The sequence below is a fragment of the Lepidochelys kempii genome, chromosome 9, assembly GCF_965140285.1.
Source record: "Lepidochelys kempii isolate rLepKem1 chromosome 9, rLepKem1.hap1, whole genome shotgun sequence".
NCBI lineage: Eukaryota > Metazoa > Chordata > Testudines > Cheloniidae > Lepidochelys > Lepidochelys kempii.
In genome coordinates, this window is record NC_136388.1 from 72,674,335 (window position 1) to 72,690,748 (window position 16,414).

The 16,414-nt window shown below is 38.8% G+C and overlaps 1 long non-coding RNA gene across 1 annotated transcript in view; it reads left to right on the plus strand.

Annotated features, from left to right (window-relative positions):
* Positions 1–1,057: 1,057 nt before the first annotated feature.
* Positions 1,058–16,414, plus strand: part of LOC140917632 (uncharacterized) — a 111,293-nt gene continuing 95,936 nt past the window's right edge. Inside the window, exon 1 of the long non-coding RNA XR_012160930.1 lies at positions 1,058–1,119. This is a non-coding gene — a long non-coding RNA (uncharacterized LOC140917632). The remainder of the gene's footprint in view (positions 1,120–16,414) is intronic.

Below are 16,414 nucleotides of genomic sequence, written 5' to 3' on the forward strand. Positions count from 1 at the left end.
CAGGCAACCAGTTCCCAGCCAATGGGAGCTATGGAGACGACGCTCAGGTTTGGGGCAGGACATGGAGCCCCTGCGGCCGCCCCTATGCGTAGGAGCCAGAGGGACGTGCTGGTCGCGTCCTGGGAGCCGCGCAGGCACCCTGCCTGCCCATTGCAGGTGGCCAACCAGACTTTTAATGGCACAGTGAGCGGTGCTGACTGGAGCCGCCAGGGTCTCTTTTCAACCAGGCGTTCTGGTTGAAAACCGGACACCTGGCAACCCTAACCTGCCCCTTTTACCTTCTTCCCTGCCATGCACCCCTCTTTGTCCCCTTATCTTTCCATTTAATTTATCCCCTTCTAACAACCCCCTGCCACCCAAAAAATCAGAGCACTAACATGATGTTTGCCACCATCACATTGTTGACTCTACTTGTGTGTTATATCCCTTCCCCACCTTGTGTCTGTCTTGTCTAGTTAGACTGTAAGCTCCTCAGGGCAGCAACTATCTGCTACTGTGTGTTTCTACAGTGCATAACACAATGAGGGCCCAACTTTTGGTTGATCTTTAGACACTACCCTAATAAACATGATTAATAATATTGATGGGATCTAGTCTTTAAGCCCTGACTTCATTGTGGACAGGTGTATTGCTGTACCACTGACTTCAGGGGTGCTTTGCATGGATATAACCTTTAGAATGGCAGGTTCAGGGCCTCACAAAGCAAGGCCTTCTAGGTTTGAACTTATAGTTGTTTTTGAAACCCTTAGCACACTATTGGGAGTCTGAGTAATATGCATATGTATATTGAGAATTCAGTAATTCTAGGAATATGATTACATCCAGTAGTCCAGTGTTATTGATGAAACTGACATACAAGTACTGTAGGAATAGATGATGTGTATAAGTGTCCATTAGTAATAGGGCGGGAATACCTTGCCAAGGAATTGGCAGAGAGAGAGTTAGTTTTCTTTCATTTTGAGTAAGGAAAATGCCACAGCTGCCTGCCATAACTGCAGTGATTGTCAGTGTACCAAAGCTGGACCAGCTGTGATAGATTAAGTCATTTCCCTAGTACACTAGCCCTAGTGCTTGAGGGAGCTGAGGCTGGTTGGCATTGAGAAGTAGAACCTCCTTGAAGTAAGTACACTACATTAGTTGCAAATGGTTTATTTCAGGGGGTGGCTATATGCACAGGGAGCTGCCCTTTGTTGATTAAATTCATTTGGAAACCAGGCTGAATTAAGCCTTCAGTTCTCAGTTTAAATCACTGACTGTAGAAAATATTTGACCATGCACTAAAATGCCTGGCTAAATCAGTCAACTGGACTTGTTGGTATTTGTCCCCTAGCTGACTATGCCTTTCTTGATTTATTGCACCCCATTCTTTTTGGGTACCTTGAACTTCTATAAGTAGGTGGGTATCCTCAACATCTCTAAGTAAGAGACTCGATTGACTTTAAAGAAGAAGTTCTTAAAATCTGCTTTCTTTGTGGTGGTGGGATTCATGGTGAGGAAAAGACCATCATTAAAATATTTTCTCCCCTATTATAAATGCAATAGGCAAATAACCTTTGAAGTTTAAAAAAACAAGTGTTTGCTTTGACCACTTTTAGCTGCTGTAGGTCATATGATATACCTTCAATCATTCATTTTAATTAAATGTTCTGTCCCAGGATTTTATTGTGTGTTTATGGAAAAGATATGGGGAAGCCAGTGCCTAATAAAAACTGCTGGACTTCACTTATCTTATAAGCCTTTTCTCACTGATTCCTCTGGGTATTTTTCCCCTCTGTAAAATTGCATTCTGTATGCTGGAGCACAGCTCATTGTTTTTTCTGTCTGACTCAATTTCATCAGGTTGGATTGTAGACCTTTTGCCCACATAATAAATAAGTGTGTGAATGTGGCAGAAAAGATTTTCCCATATTAATACAGTGTACACTTGGTATGGAAATTACCCTAGAAAATAAAGTTTTTGTTAAGAATGCAAAAAGTCTTACAAAGTTATGAATGAGATTCAATGTGATTCAAGAAAATCATGTTTGTGATTCAAATGATTCAAGAACCTTTTGAATCAATCTCTGTTGTGGAACTTGGTTGCCACAATGCAGAAATAATAAAAGGGTGAATTACACTTACGATACTTATACCAATATAACGGTTCTTTTCTTTTTACATTAGTCTCGCAAAATTGTGCTTGCTTGTTTACTGAGGGCAAGTAATTTTTTTGATTAGTAAGTGAATCATCTTAATTTTTCTAAACATTTGATGGAAGGGTGAGCAAATCTATTTTTTGCTCAGCTACTAAGAATAGTTTTCATAACTTTTTTTGCAAGTCTTCTGTACAGTGGCATAAAATAAATTAGTAGTACTATTTTAAAGAAGGACACAGCTTCTTCCTTGCTTTCTAAATCCCAATCTGTGCTAAGCAGCGTCAGACTAAGGCATGACAAAGAAAACTTTATAAAAAAATTATCTCGTGATAAGAACAGGAGTACTTGTGGCACCTTAAAGATTAACAAATTTATTTGAGCATAAGTTTTCGTGAAATACAGCCCACTTCATCGGATGCATAGAATGGAACATATAGTAAGAAGATAAATATATACATACAGAGATGGTGGAAGTTGCCATACAAACTGTGAGAGGCTAATTAATTAAGATAAGCTTATATATTTATCTTCTTACTATATGTTCCATTCTATGCATCCGATGAAGTGGGCTGTAGCCCACGAAAGCTTATGCTCAAATAAATTTGTTAGACTCTAAGGTGCCACAAGTACTCCTGGTCTTTTTGTGGATACAGACTAACACGGCTGCTACTCTAAACCTATCTGGTGATAGTTATCTTTATCAGATTGCATTTGTCTTGCATTTTAATTCTTTGACATGCTTAAATAGCGTTAAATTCATCACAATCTACAATCAATCATTCATCTTCTATATTAAAAATGATGGTTCGGCAACTACCTTAGTGTTTATTTGGCAACACTTTGCACTTCAATTCTGTTGATGTAAATTTGATATATATATATATATATATATATATATATATCTGTGCAAATGGAGATAGCTCAGGGGTTGACAATGAGAAATTGAGCCTTTGGTTTACCAGTCAAATGTCTAAATTAATCTTATTTTGGAATTAGCTAACAGTTGTTGTTGTGACAAACTGCCACCAGTTAATGACCTTTTTCTCTTGGGCTTTAGACTTTCTTGGGGCTTACCCCTTACCTTTGCTAATAAAAGCCAATGTCCACAAGAAATCCTGATTCTTAAACTGGAACTTTAATTGTAAGGAATCAAAATATCGTGAACGTGATGGATTAATAATCACTTTTCAGAGGGTTAGTTCAAGTTGAATTTACACTCCATCAGACTCTGAGCTGTGACACCATTAAAATTGCCACTGTACCATTTTGACTTTAACCAATCCAGTAGCCTAGGATTTATTAGCATGCTTACTATTCTTGCCACTCTCACATCTGTAAAATTAAACTCCTTGCCCATCTCATTGGGCTGTTGTAAGTATTAAATGGTTAATATTTGAACAGCTCTTTGAAGATGAATAGTGCTTTAAGTGCTGTTTCATTCCTGCTTTATTTGAGCCACCATGTAATCTCCCCACCTCATCTAATTAGTTTTGATTTGATAACAAATCTTTCTTCTATTTCTGTCTGTATGCTCCTGCCTGAGCATAGAATGCCCTGCTGTTACTGATTTTAACTCTCCTAAATCTCTTGTGTGGGCTACATGTAAGTAGTACTTACTAATAAAACACAAAGAACTTTAAGGGCACCATAAAGAGAGGCATATTCTGTAAATGAATTATCTTGTGATATTACTGTAACGTCTGTCCTTCCTTACTCCATGCATCCACCCTGTCTCCTCATTGTTTTTTACATTCATTCAAGGTGCTGAATCTAAAACGAGATTGTAAGCTGTGGGTCTGACTGATCACCTGTTTTTAGGATCAGGAAGGATTTGTTTCCTTGTTTAGGCCAAATTGGCAGGGGTCCAGAGGTTTTTAGACTTGCAGTATTGTGGAGCCACAGTTTAGGTTAAAAGGAAGAAGAATAGGAATTTTAGTGTTGGGAAGTAGCATAGGAATGTCGAATTCATGGCAATTTGTGTCCAGCGTCCATTGCAGATAGAGGCCATAAAAGGCCAGGACCCAGAGGTAAACAAGACCTGGAGTTTCACTGGTGGCCTTTTGCCAGTAAGGAGAAGGTGAGATCTGCAGTCTTCACAGACTGAAGTCCCCCTTGGTACCCTCTACTCTTACTTGTGGGAGGGAGGTTGAGAAGATTCAGCAGTGGGTTGAAGAGGGTCTGTAGTGATTGTATGGTGGGAACCCTGTAGCCCCACGCTGGACCCTGTTAAATGCCTAGCATGTGACAGTCATACATATGATGCAAAGTCAATCATTTAGAAACAAAGAATGTAGATCACACTTACAGGCTGGGATACTGTGTTTTGGACAGCAGTAACACAGTAAAGGGCTTCACATGAAATCCTAGTGAGGTCAGGTGGCTGAACTCTCTGGTGAAGTCTCTGATTTTATAAGCAGGCAACTATCAAGTAGAAATAAGATAATCACATGACCTCTATAGATGGCATTACTGGGACAATTACTAGATGTAGACAAATTGGAAAAAAATCAGAAAAGAGCTACAAAAATGACTTGCGGGTCCACCTTGAAGTGAGAAACTAAAACAGCTCAATGTATTTTGCTTATCCAAGAGAAGGTTAAGAGGTGACCTGATTACCTCTTTTGTAAAGCTCTTGTGCTTAGATATTTTCCAATAAAATTGCTGTCTGAGAGCTAGATATTATTATCCTGGGCAGCCAATACATTTATTTTAAGTATGCCAATGCAGGGTATTGATTTCACTAAATCTATTTTAAAAAATACTTTAGTTAAATAGGGGCCAGATTTGTTTATAGACAGCCACTATCTTTAGGATCCTTTTGTCACTACAAAAGATGAGCACCCACTGTTATCTTCTCTGCCTCTCACTGGTTGGATACCAACTCTTTTTGTGTTGCAAATGACTCATCCATTCTCTTAGAATTCTTCGTTTCTCTAGAAAGTAATGATTGTTTTCCTGGCATACTGATATGTAGTTTATTTTGAACAAAAAAAATCTATAAATGAGCAATTTTTTAAATGTACTATGATAAAACTCCCATTATGATGTGCATTAGCGGGCTACTGGTGGACTTCTCATATTCATGAAGGAAGGCACAATAGTTGTAATAGTACACTACTGGTGATCTTCTCATGTAGTTGAGGCACACAACTCGGAAATGAATAAAGTATCTAAAGATGTAAAATTGAGCTGACTTACAGTTAAAGGTGAGACATTTCCTTTTGTGTTCCTGTTGGAGTAGTTTTACAACTTACTATACAAGTATGAGACTCCAGTTCATCCTTTGGAGGCCCAATCCTCAGCTGCTGTAAAATCAGAACTATAATAATCTACTGAGGTTTTGGTCCTTAATGTTCATGCTGATGACACTGAAAGTGTCCAGTGATCTGCATTAGACTTGAATATTATTGGTAATAATTGGACACTGTACAGGTATGTTAAACTTGAGCCCTGCAGAATAATAATTACCATGAATTTTTGTTTTGTTAAGCATTTTAAATTGTTGGAAGAGAGAATCCTTAAAACTTATGACAGTCCATCAGAAAATATTAACTAAATACAAAATATAACAGTGACTCGACATGTACAGTAAGATTCATTTTTGCCCACTGCTAAATGTTTGAGACCAAATGATAAACATAAACATGCTTAAAAAGAATGTGATGCCTTTTTCCCTTTCTATGTAGCATTTTAGAAAATCAATACAAATATTGACACTTAAAAGTTAGTTTTATTTTTGGTAAGATTTCTATATAAATAGAAACTTGATGACTCCAAAAATACTGTCCCAAGGACTTTCTGAGACTTGGGCAGGGGGATTGTTTGGAACCATTCCCAGACTTGGATTTTATGTCTACTCAGCTGAATTTTTAGTGCAATGTAGGATGTGATCACTCCTGGAAGCATACATACAAAACTGCTCATGCTGTGGAGTGATTCCTGGAAGACACACATTCTGGTATATCACATTCCCCAACACACGTGTATGGCAGTTGAACATATCCATTAAGGAAGGTGCACTAAGCAGGATAGTTGTAGGCTATCCTAGTGTACTGCCTGTGGTTGAGTAGTTCAGTTTTGGCCTCTCACTAATGAAAAACTGACTATTTTTCATTGCTTACTGCTACTGAGAATATGGCTGTAGAAGTACAGAATCAACAATAATCATCATTGCCCCTGTTAAGCCAGTTGCATCAAGAAATCTTCAGTCAGTCTGCCCTGAAGTTTTTCAAATAACCATTATTCATCTGTACTTACAAACTTTGGCATGTCTGTAACCTCAACATATAGCAATCCAATATGCAAACAGCCAGATGTTTTTAAACTGGGAGGGGGCTAATTAGGAAAATCTTGTTAGCATCATATTTCTCCTCTAAGGTATATTAACTACTTCCAATACTCTGATATATTGATTACAATAGCAAGGAAGTCTCTTATGTGGCCTAACTAAATGAATTTCATGTCATTGAAGTGTGTTTCCTGATATAGATCGATCATGTGGTGTTTTAAAACAAAAGTTAGTAAACAAGAAAGTTTGGCATCACTAGATGTAAACTCATTTGGAAGTATGGAGTTTTCTGTGTGTTGTATTGTAGAGGCCACAATTGCAGTGTGAATGCTGACTCTCTGCTGTGCCAGGGGATTTTAGCATCACATGAAGGCGTACCTTGTGGATGCAGCAGTGGATTACTTGACCCCAACCCGGTGTGTGAGTATACAGTGGACTGTTATTGCACGATTGTCGTAGTAGCAGTGACCATGGCTATGGTTAGGATGTGCACATCCTTTCTGTCTTGCCTCCATTACCCACTTAAATTTAGATACAATATAACTCAGAACGATGACATTAGCAAAATCCCTGGTCTTTCCATTGATTGTTAGGAATGTAATGCCTTTACTAATTTGTAGGCCTCACTGAAATCCACTCCAAGAAGCAGGAACAGATAGAAAGATGCTTGAGCCACATCAAACCTGGTAACATAGTGGGTTTAGCAGGTGAGAGGCCTGAAGCCCAGCCACAGAGATGATATGGGTGTGGACAGTTGGGGCATTTAAGAAGGGCTTGGCCTGGCAGGAACTAGGGAGGAAGGGCAAGGATTAACTACTTTTATTGTGGAGAGATGAGCCACATAAAAAGATTTTGCCTTTTAAAGAGCTGGGCTTGCTGCAAGGGGAAAAGCAAGGGCCCGAAGGATAGGCCGGATGAAAAGGGGATTCTGGGCACAAATCCCTATGAGTTTGGGATAGGTGCTTGTCAAGGTTCCTCCCCCACTCTGAACTCTAGGATACAGATGTGGGGACCTGCATGAAAAGCCTCCTAAGCCTATCTTTACAAGCTTAGGTCAAAACTTCCCCAAGGTACAAAATATTCCACCCGTCGTCCTTGGACTGGCCGCTACCACCACCAAACTAATACTGGTTACTGGGGAAGAGCTGTTTGGACGCGTCTTTCCCCCCAAAATACTTCCCAAAACCTTGCACCCCACTTCCTGGACAAGGTTTGGTAAAAAGCCTCACCAATTTGCCTAGGTGACTACAGACCCAGACCCTTGGATCTTAAGAACAATGAACAATCCTCCCAAGACTTGCACCCCCCCTTTCCTGGGAAATGTTGGATAAAAAGCCTCACCAATTTGCATAGGTGACCACAGACCCAAACCCTTGGATCTGAGAACAATGAAAAAGCATTCAGTTTTCTTACAAGAAGACTTTTAATAAAAATAGAAGTAAATAGAAATAAAGAAATCCCCCCTGTAAAATCAGGATGGTAGATATCTTACAGGGTAATTAGATTCAAAAACATAGAGAACCCCTGTAGGCAAAACCTTAAGTTACAAAAAAGATACACAGACAGAAATAGTTATTCTATTCAGCACAATTCTTTTCTCAGCCATTTAAAGAAATCATAATCTAACACATACCTAGCTAGATTACTTACTAAAAGTTCTAAGACTCCATTCCTGGTCTATCCCTGGCAGAAACCAGCATATAGACAGACCCACAGACCCTTTGTTTCTCTCCCTCCTCCCAGCTTTTGAAAGTATCTTGTCTCCTCATTGGTCATTTTGGTCAGGTGCCAGCGAGGTTACCTTTAGCTTCTTAACCCTTTACAGGTGAGAGGAGCTTTCCCCTGGCCAGGAGGGATTTCAAAGGGGTTTACCCTTCCCTTTATATTTATGACAGTGCTCCACAGCTGACAGGGGAACCAGGCAAGGGTGACTCTGGGCAGCAGGACAGTAGGGCTATTAAAAGTCCCCAAGAGACATTCAGCTCATGGCCAAAGCAAGGGAAGAAGTGTTATGTTTTGCCTGCCGGATGGAAGGGCCTTTAAAGAGAGATTGCTCTCTCAGGGAAAGGAGGGGCACCAAGGAAAAAGAAGGATATTCCAAGTTGAGGCAAGAATGAGATAGTCAAAAGAGAGACTGGGTGGGTTTCTCAGCCCTCATGCAGGAGAGACTAAGATGGCAGCCTAGGACTGGGAGGGTCCAGGACCAACGAGGTAAGGAGGCAGAGAGGCTGGAATAACAAAGGTGTCCAGAAAGATCCCCAAGTACGGAAGGATAGCTTAGGGACCCAGACAGAATCCCAGGAACAGCGGATACTGTTGGGACCTAGACAGATTTTTCAAGGTCAGCCAGTTATGGTGGGAATCCAGGCTGGATCTCTCAGTGAATAGGTTAGCATAGGGGCTCAGACAGAGGCACCCCAAAGGAACAAGGTAGAGTAGGCCAGTTCTACGAGTTCCCTCCAAAGTTTTGACGAGCTAACCAAATGGCTGGAGTGAACGGAAAGTGAAATGGAGAATCCTAAGTGCCGGAGGGAGCAGTTTGCTAAGGAGGAGAAAAAGCACCTGCTACACTTGGTATATGACCTCAAGATGGAAGTGGAGGCGTGGCAAAATGAAGCTTTGTGTAAATATGCTGTTTGTTCAAAGCTGGAGACACATCAGTGTCAACAAAGTTTTCATCTGGAAGGTTAGGGAAGGGTAGAGAGACCCAATGACACTCTCACTTAGGGCACTGACTTAGGAGGCCCAGGTTCATCTCCCTGCTCTGCCTGATTCAGAGCAAAGTTTTTCATCCCAGCCCACTCTTGGTCTCCCACATTGCAGGCCAGTACCACCACATTCATGCCTTCAGGTTTTGATGCAAGAATGAATATTATGACACAGCTTTGGTTTCACAAAAATGTTCAAAACGTTCTGGTTTCATTCCAATATGAAACAAAACTGACTTTAAATAGTTGCCAATCATGATTGGAATGGTAGTCCTCTGTTTAGCTCCAATGTCAACCTCCCTTTGGTCTTGTCTCTGTGCATCCTGTACTAAGAGGAAATGCCTGCACTGGTATCTCCTACAACAAACCCTTACTCTCTCTCTTTCTTGGTCAGGAGGAAGTTCCCTCTATATCAGTGGTTCCCAAACTTGTTCTGCCGCTTGTGCAGGGAAAGCCCCTGGCAGGCCGCGCCAGTTTGTTTACCTGCCGCGTCCGCAGGTTTAGCTGATCGCAGCTCCCAGTGGCCACAGTTCGCTGCTCCAGGCCAATGGGAGCTGCTGGAAGCGACAGCCAGTATGTCCCTCGGCCCACACTGCTTCCAGCAGCTCCCATTGGCCTGGAGCAGAGAACCGTGGCCAGTGGGAGCCACGATTGGCCGAACCTGCAGACACGACAGGTAAACAAACAGGCGCGGCCCGCCAGAGGCTTTCCCTGCACAAGCGGCAGAACAAGTTTGGGAACCACTGCTGTATATAAAAATGACTACTGCTAAATGCCTTGTCAGGATACTGAATGCCCTACGCAGAAGTGAGACTGGTGGGGAGAGAGAACATAACACAGAGGAGGCCAGCCAGTAGAAGCATCTTTCAAAAATGTGAGGGGTGTGGGGGGAGACAAGGAATGTCAGATAGATCTCCTCAATTCCTTTGTGTTGACTATTTCCCATATCTGTGTTCAAAGACAATATTCACAAAAAGGCTTGGGCTTTAGATCTCAAGATTTGCAATACTTTTATTAAATTTTAAACTGATTTGGGGAAGAGGCAATTGATTTGTAAAGAGACTTTTTTAAAGAGATGAACCCTCAACTGAAGCAGCCCAGGGATTCCCAATGTGATGTCAGAATCCCTTTGTGATCTAGAACAACTAAATCCTTCAAATCCAGTGAGAGGAAGCATGCCCTGATTCCATGAACACTGTTAGAGGCATCTGGCCTGATGTGTGCATCGTAATCCCTGTAGAAACTGCCGAACATAGTTAAATCCATTGGCCCTGTTTGCTGTAGAGGAAGGATGGCTTAAAAATGAGCAATGGCTAGGAAAGCCCTTATAGAGTCCCAACTTTGGTTTGGGACAAGAATAGTTTCTGAGAAGAGTGTTTCCTTCTCAACTCCGTCACCAGTTCAGCTGGGTAGATTTTTAAGGGAACCACTGTAAACTCTGTTTGTGTGTGCAAAGAAGTTCTTTCCCTACCCTCTGCTAACAGAATTAGCTGTCAGTCCCACATAGCTCACACATAGTTGCATATGTAGATAGTTTTGAATGACTTGCAGGGAGAAGTTCATTTTTATGTTCACATTAAATAAGCGAATGCTCCCTTATGTTTGGGAATGAGATAGTTTGAGTTGGAGGGAGATTAATAACTGTGTAATCCATGGTGACCTAAATGTGCAAATTTAAAGTAATAAGAGGCTTGTATAAAAGTGTATCTAGAACTCATGTTCAGGCTTGTATTAATGGATTTGGTATGTATTATCGTTTGCCATGTCACTGTTACCCTTATGATGACAGAATTGTTAAAATCTAATGATGAATTAGAAATTATATACTTATTTTTGCTATTTGGATAGAAAATAGTTAGTGAGAAATCAGTCAACTACAAAGGAAACTCAGTGGGTATCTGCACACTCAGACAACTTCAGACAACTGAAGGGATTCTGCTGGGAGCTGCTCCAGCCAGTCTTGTATTTTTAATCCATTTTATGATTGCTTGCTTCTTGCAGAGAATTCTGATTTCCAGTAACACAGAAAGAAAAGGAGTACTTGTGGCACCTTAGAGACTAACAAATGTATTTGTGAACCACTATGTTTCACAAAACAACTGACTTTTAAAAAAGCAAGGCTTGCTGTGGCAAATACCAACAGCATCGGATTACTGTTTGCCATGTTAATAACTGAATTTGGAGCACCACCCTGTATCACTTTGTTGATAGTATCAACATAATGTTTGGTAAAAGGGTGCATTTTATGATTTCTACAATAAAATATAGGAGACACTTTGACAGTATTGACTATTGCTGCATTGTGGTAAAAGGAAACCAAAAGTTAAGAGTCAAGGGCACTCTTATTTGGAACTTGCATCATTCAGTAAATTTGAAGAAACATTTTCTGTTTCTCCCTTGTTCGTATTTTTCTTAAAGGAGGGTTATGTTACTCTAAAAAGTTGGAAGTGAATTTCTCTCCCTGTTGGACTACTTTGTCTGTTGTTCCTTACCAATTCTATTATTATGAAGCCACTCTAGGTCAGATTGCTTGGTCTCTGGCTGACTTGCTTTCACAATACATTACCATCTAGACTCACTTTTTATCATGAGTTCGAGTTTGTCTTTTTATGTTACAGTAAATGTCTTCAGTTGACAAACTCTCTTGTCCTCCTCCATGCCTTAAGGGTTATGGGATGTTTCTAGAAATAACTAGTTGGTTAAAATGCTTTATGTCTGTGGTGTTATTGGAACAGTAAACCTTTCTGCATTCAGTAGTTTCCCATTAGAGGATCAATGCTATAATTAGCCTTCTCTGAAGTCCAACAGCTTTTTATCACTAAGAGTAGAACTGTGCTTTCGTGTATGTATAATATTTGGAGAAAAGAAAATATCTCACTCATAATTCTAATTATTAGCTGTTTCATTACAATAAAGCTATATGTCACACCTATCTACTCCACAAAATTGTGAATATATACAAACATTGGTTGAAAAATTAATTGATGGTTCGTGTCATAAGGGCTAGAACCTACATCCCCTCAACAAGGGAGGAATATATTATCTTTGGTGTGGAAATGGTGATATATAACCACTGTGGCCAACAAGTCATGCACTTAACATAGGTACCTAAAAGCATGCATCTTTTGTAATGAAAACATTTCTGAGAATAAGAATTCTAGGTAAAAAAACATTCTGTACTTCCTGAAATAAACAGCTAGTTTTGTTTGACAATTATAATGTTTTAATAGTTATAACTTTTAAATGCAAATGTAATATCCTTTCTGTACTGTGAACATCCTTTCAAATTATTGAATAGTATGGAATTTAAAACCTTGAAGTTTCTCTACATGTGATGCCAAACAGCATGAGACAAAAATTTGAAAATATATACTTCAGATTACCTTAGTGATTTATTTTCCCTATTATGGCTCTGATGTGGAGCATAGACCAGCCTTTAGATACAATGGTAATAGGTGTTGAGAATATATTACTCAGCCGGTAGGAAGGTATAGAACCTGGAGTAAAAATACTTCCTCCATTTAATTCACTTCATTTTCTATAGCTCCAGATCCATTGTTTTGACTGACACAAAAGGTGCTATAGCATCCTCCATCTGTCAGTCTTTCTTCAGCTTACTTGTTCTTTGTCATTGTTACTGATATAATCCTCTAACTTTCTGTAAGCAAATAAATTTCTGAAAGCCTGAAAGAAGAGTATAGCACCATTCAGTTTATCATAGTGTTTCATTTAGAATAGCTGCAATTAAACCTAAGAAATATGTATAAAGGTCTAGGATTATTCTTGCTGGCCTTTTACCCTCATTTTCTGTAAAACTAAAGTGGTTATACTTGCTTTCCAGGGTCTGTAGATTAATTCATGTTTGTACAGTCCTTTAGAGGCATAAAGAACTTTACAGTATAAGTACTAAATATTGTTTATACTAAATTAATCTGTCCCACCATTTAAACTTTCCTTTATACCCCCAGCTCTCTCATCTAATATCTATTTCTTCTTGGTATTTTTGATTGGAGTAATTTTAAAATTTAGTCCGAACAAAGCTCTTGAGATGTAGTGCCAGAACACTATGAACATGCAGTTACAGAAGTTAGACTAGATGACCTAATTGGTCATCATAATGATCTGTTTTTAATTGATATGATTCTTGAGTCTGAGAATGATATCATGACACTTTAAAATTCTATCTGTCCTATAAAGGATTTTTTTATCCTGAAGGATGAATTCCATTGAAACCTCCGAAGAAAAGGCCCATTTTTTTTTCTATAGGACAGGGAGAATCTAAAGGCTTCCAGTCTGTGTGTGTATCTTTACTTCAGCATTCATTAATTCCCTCCTAGCTCAATAATCATTGCTATCTCCTTCCTCCGACATTTAAAATTACTCCATTCCAACAGCTTTCCTCTTATTTTCACTATGAACGTGGCCTCTTGCTTGGAATAAAATAGTTTTTGTGTAGTGTTCACCCACTAAATTCAGACTCTGTGGAATAAATTTTTTGGCACCTTTCCACATTCTTCTTTCAAAGTCTCCAAGTTTTGACCATTTTTCTCAGTTGATTTTTTTTTCTCTTCACTTGAATACTACTCTTAGCTATCCCAATTTTCCTGACAGTGCTATCCAAATCTCTAGCAGCTGTAATAATAATTTTGGGGTTTTTTTGCTAAATAAAATATATTTGACTAATGTAAAAACTGAAGAATTTTGATGTTATAATTGTTTTCTTAAACTGGTTATAATATGGCTTCATAGAGTAAAATAAAAATGTGAAATATTTTAATAAGGTAAAAGCAAAAGTCTAAACTAATTAGAGGGTCCCACACAGGTGTAGTGGGACCACATGGTTCTCTTTTCAGAATTGGGGCATAAATATTTTCTTTTTTGTCTTGTGTAGGAAATTGGCTGCTTCTGTTGCAGAGTTACTTTCACCAAGTATTAAACATCAGGTCAATTTTATCTAGTGAAGCTTTTTACATGTTTTCAGAGTATGCATAACAGGTTGTAAAATGTTAGCCACATAAAGGTGTTCTTCCTTTAATTAATGTAAGCCTCATATTTGAGGGGAATTTTGAATTATTTTAATAAAAAATGATACATTCTCTTTCACATGCCAGAACATGTGCATTAAGTTCACAACTCTATTAATTACCAAGTTGTTTAGTTTTGTTGAAGGTACAAAATATTGTGTTGCTCAATTTCTTCCTCATGCTGAACAATTTCATCTACGTTGTTTGTGTTGCCAAACACTGCTTATTTTAGGCCACTGTCAAAATATATGTATGATAGTACCCTGAAAAGCATGGCATTCCCAGGACACTCCTGAAATGTCTGTACTTACATTATGAAGTTTTACTAGAACAAGGTATAAGGCCCCAAACATGCAAAGACTTTGGCATGTACCCAACTTGGTGCACCGTGAGTAGTTCCATTAAGTTAAGCACACATGTGAGTCTTTTCAGGACTGAGAGCTAAATCGTGAACAAGATAAGGCCCATCCTTCAGTCATATCCAAATGGCTGGACTCTTGAGGCTGTGTGGAGCCTCTTTGAATTCAGCAAGGTGCAGGCGTCTGCCTGAAGAGATCTAATTGCAAGACCATGGCCTAAGCATGCTTACATGGGGAAAATTGTTGTATTTTTAGTTAACGAAAGCACAGTATTTGAGTTTTCTGCACAGGGGAATTATTGACCTACTCAATGGTCTCATGATATTACAGACTTTGTTCCATGTCAGTGTGTTTTGTAGAACATTATAAGCAGTAATTAACCACTTAGCACGTGTCATCATAGTCTGTATTTCTAAAGGAAGATGGGTCTGTGCCAGAAAAGCTGACAACATTTTGAAAAGACTGTTTTATCTGAGCTTGTACTCAGTTGTTAAAAATATTGTAAGTTAATCTTCCATAAGAATATCGAATAAAGAAATATCTTTGAATTCTCAGAAGTTATTTTAAGATGAATATTTGTGGCAATGGAGTTGAGCAATAAGAGAGATCTGTGAGAGAACCAAAAAGAAAAGGAGTACTTGTGGCACCTTAGAGACTAACAAATTTATTTGAGCATAAGCTTTGGTGAGCTAAAGCTCACTTCATCGGATGCATCCAATGAAGTGAGCTGTACCTCACGAAAGCTTATGCTCAAATAAATTGGTTAGTCTCTAAGGTGCGACAAGTACTCCTTTTCTTTTTGTGAATACAGACTAACACGGCTGCTACTCTGAAGCCTATGAGAGAACCGTTATTCCAGAGATTTTCTGATGACATTCCACATTTCAATTAGGTAGAGGGTCATATGGTGCTGTTGCGTAACTGCTTTGACTAGTAGAGATAGATTCGACACACACACTTTTTATTATTTTATGTAACTCCAACTGGATAATAGATGAAAATACAAGCCTGTCCATTCTGAAGGTATAAAAATGTCAGCAAATAGTGGAATTAGAGAGCTAAACTTCACAGTGCAATAACAAAGCTTACAAGCCCTGCTCCTGAAAGTACTTATGCATGTGCTTAACTTTAAGCACATAAGTAGTCCTGTTGATATCAGTGGGACAATATACATGCTTAAAGTTCAGCATGTGGCTAAGCGGCTGCAGAATTAACTCTTAGATTGCTTAAAGTCAACCTTCCCATTTTGTATGGTAAAGTTACTCCTTTTTTTCCCTCAAATGAAAGTCACATTTTATTGCTAAGGCATTTATGAATATACATAGGGCCATTTGAAACAGATGGTATATTGGTGGTATATTTATTTTGAGATGAGTTTCCCTATCATATAAAAATGAAGAAAGATAGACCCATTTTGTTTTAGATCCCTTCTCATTTTCTGCAAAAGGTCCTGACCCACTGAATTAAATGAAAATATGCCCATTAACCTCAGTGGTTATTGTGTCAGACCCTCAATGATTTATACTTTAAGTATTGCATAAATTGATTAATTTGCCATTACCTACCTTCTTAACAATGCCTTAAGAAATTCCTGACAAATTAAAATGGTTCATTATTTCACAGAATCCAGTCTATCATCGAATACTTCCCTCCTAAAATGTTATCAAAATACACTTTTAAAAATGTTCATGCTGTTGTGATTGTGTTGAATTTTGAATCTTATAAAAACATGGTCCATAGGGCGAACTGAAGTAAAACCTAAGAAGCCTGACTTAACAGTGTAGAATCTACAGTGGTGTATTTTATGTAAAGGGAAATAGAAAGTATGTTCTTCATTGTTGGGATGTTTCTTCCTAAATGAATCTTTTAGGATAAATTCAGTCCTGTATGGTTTATGAGT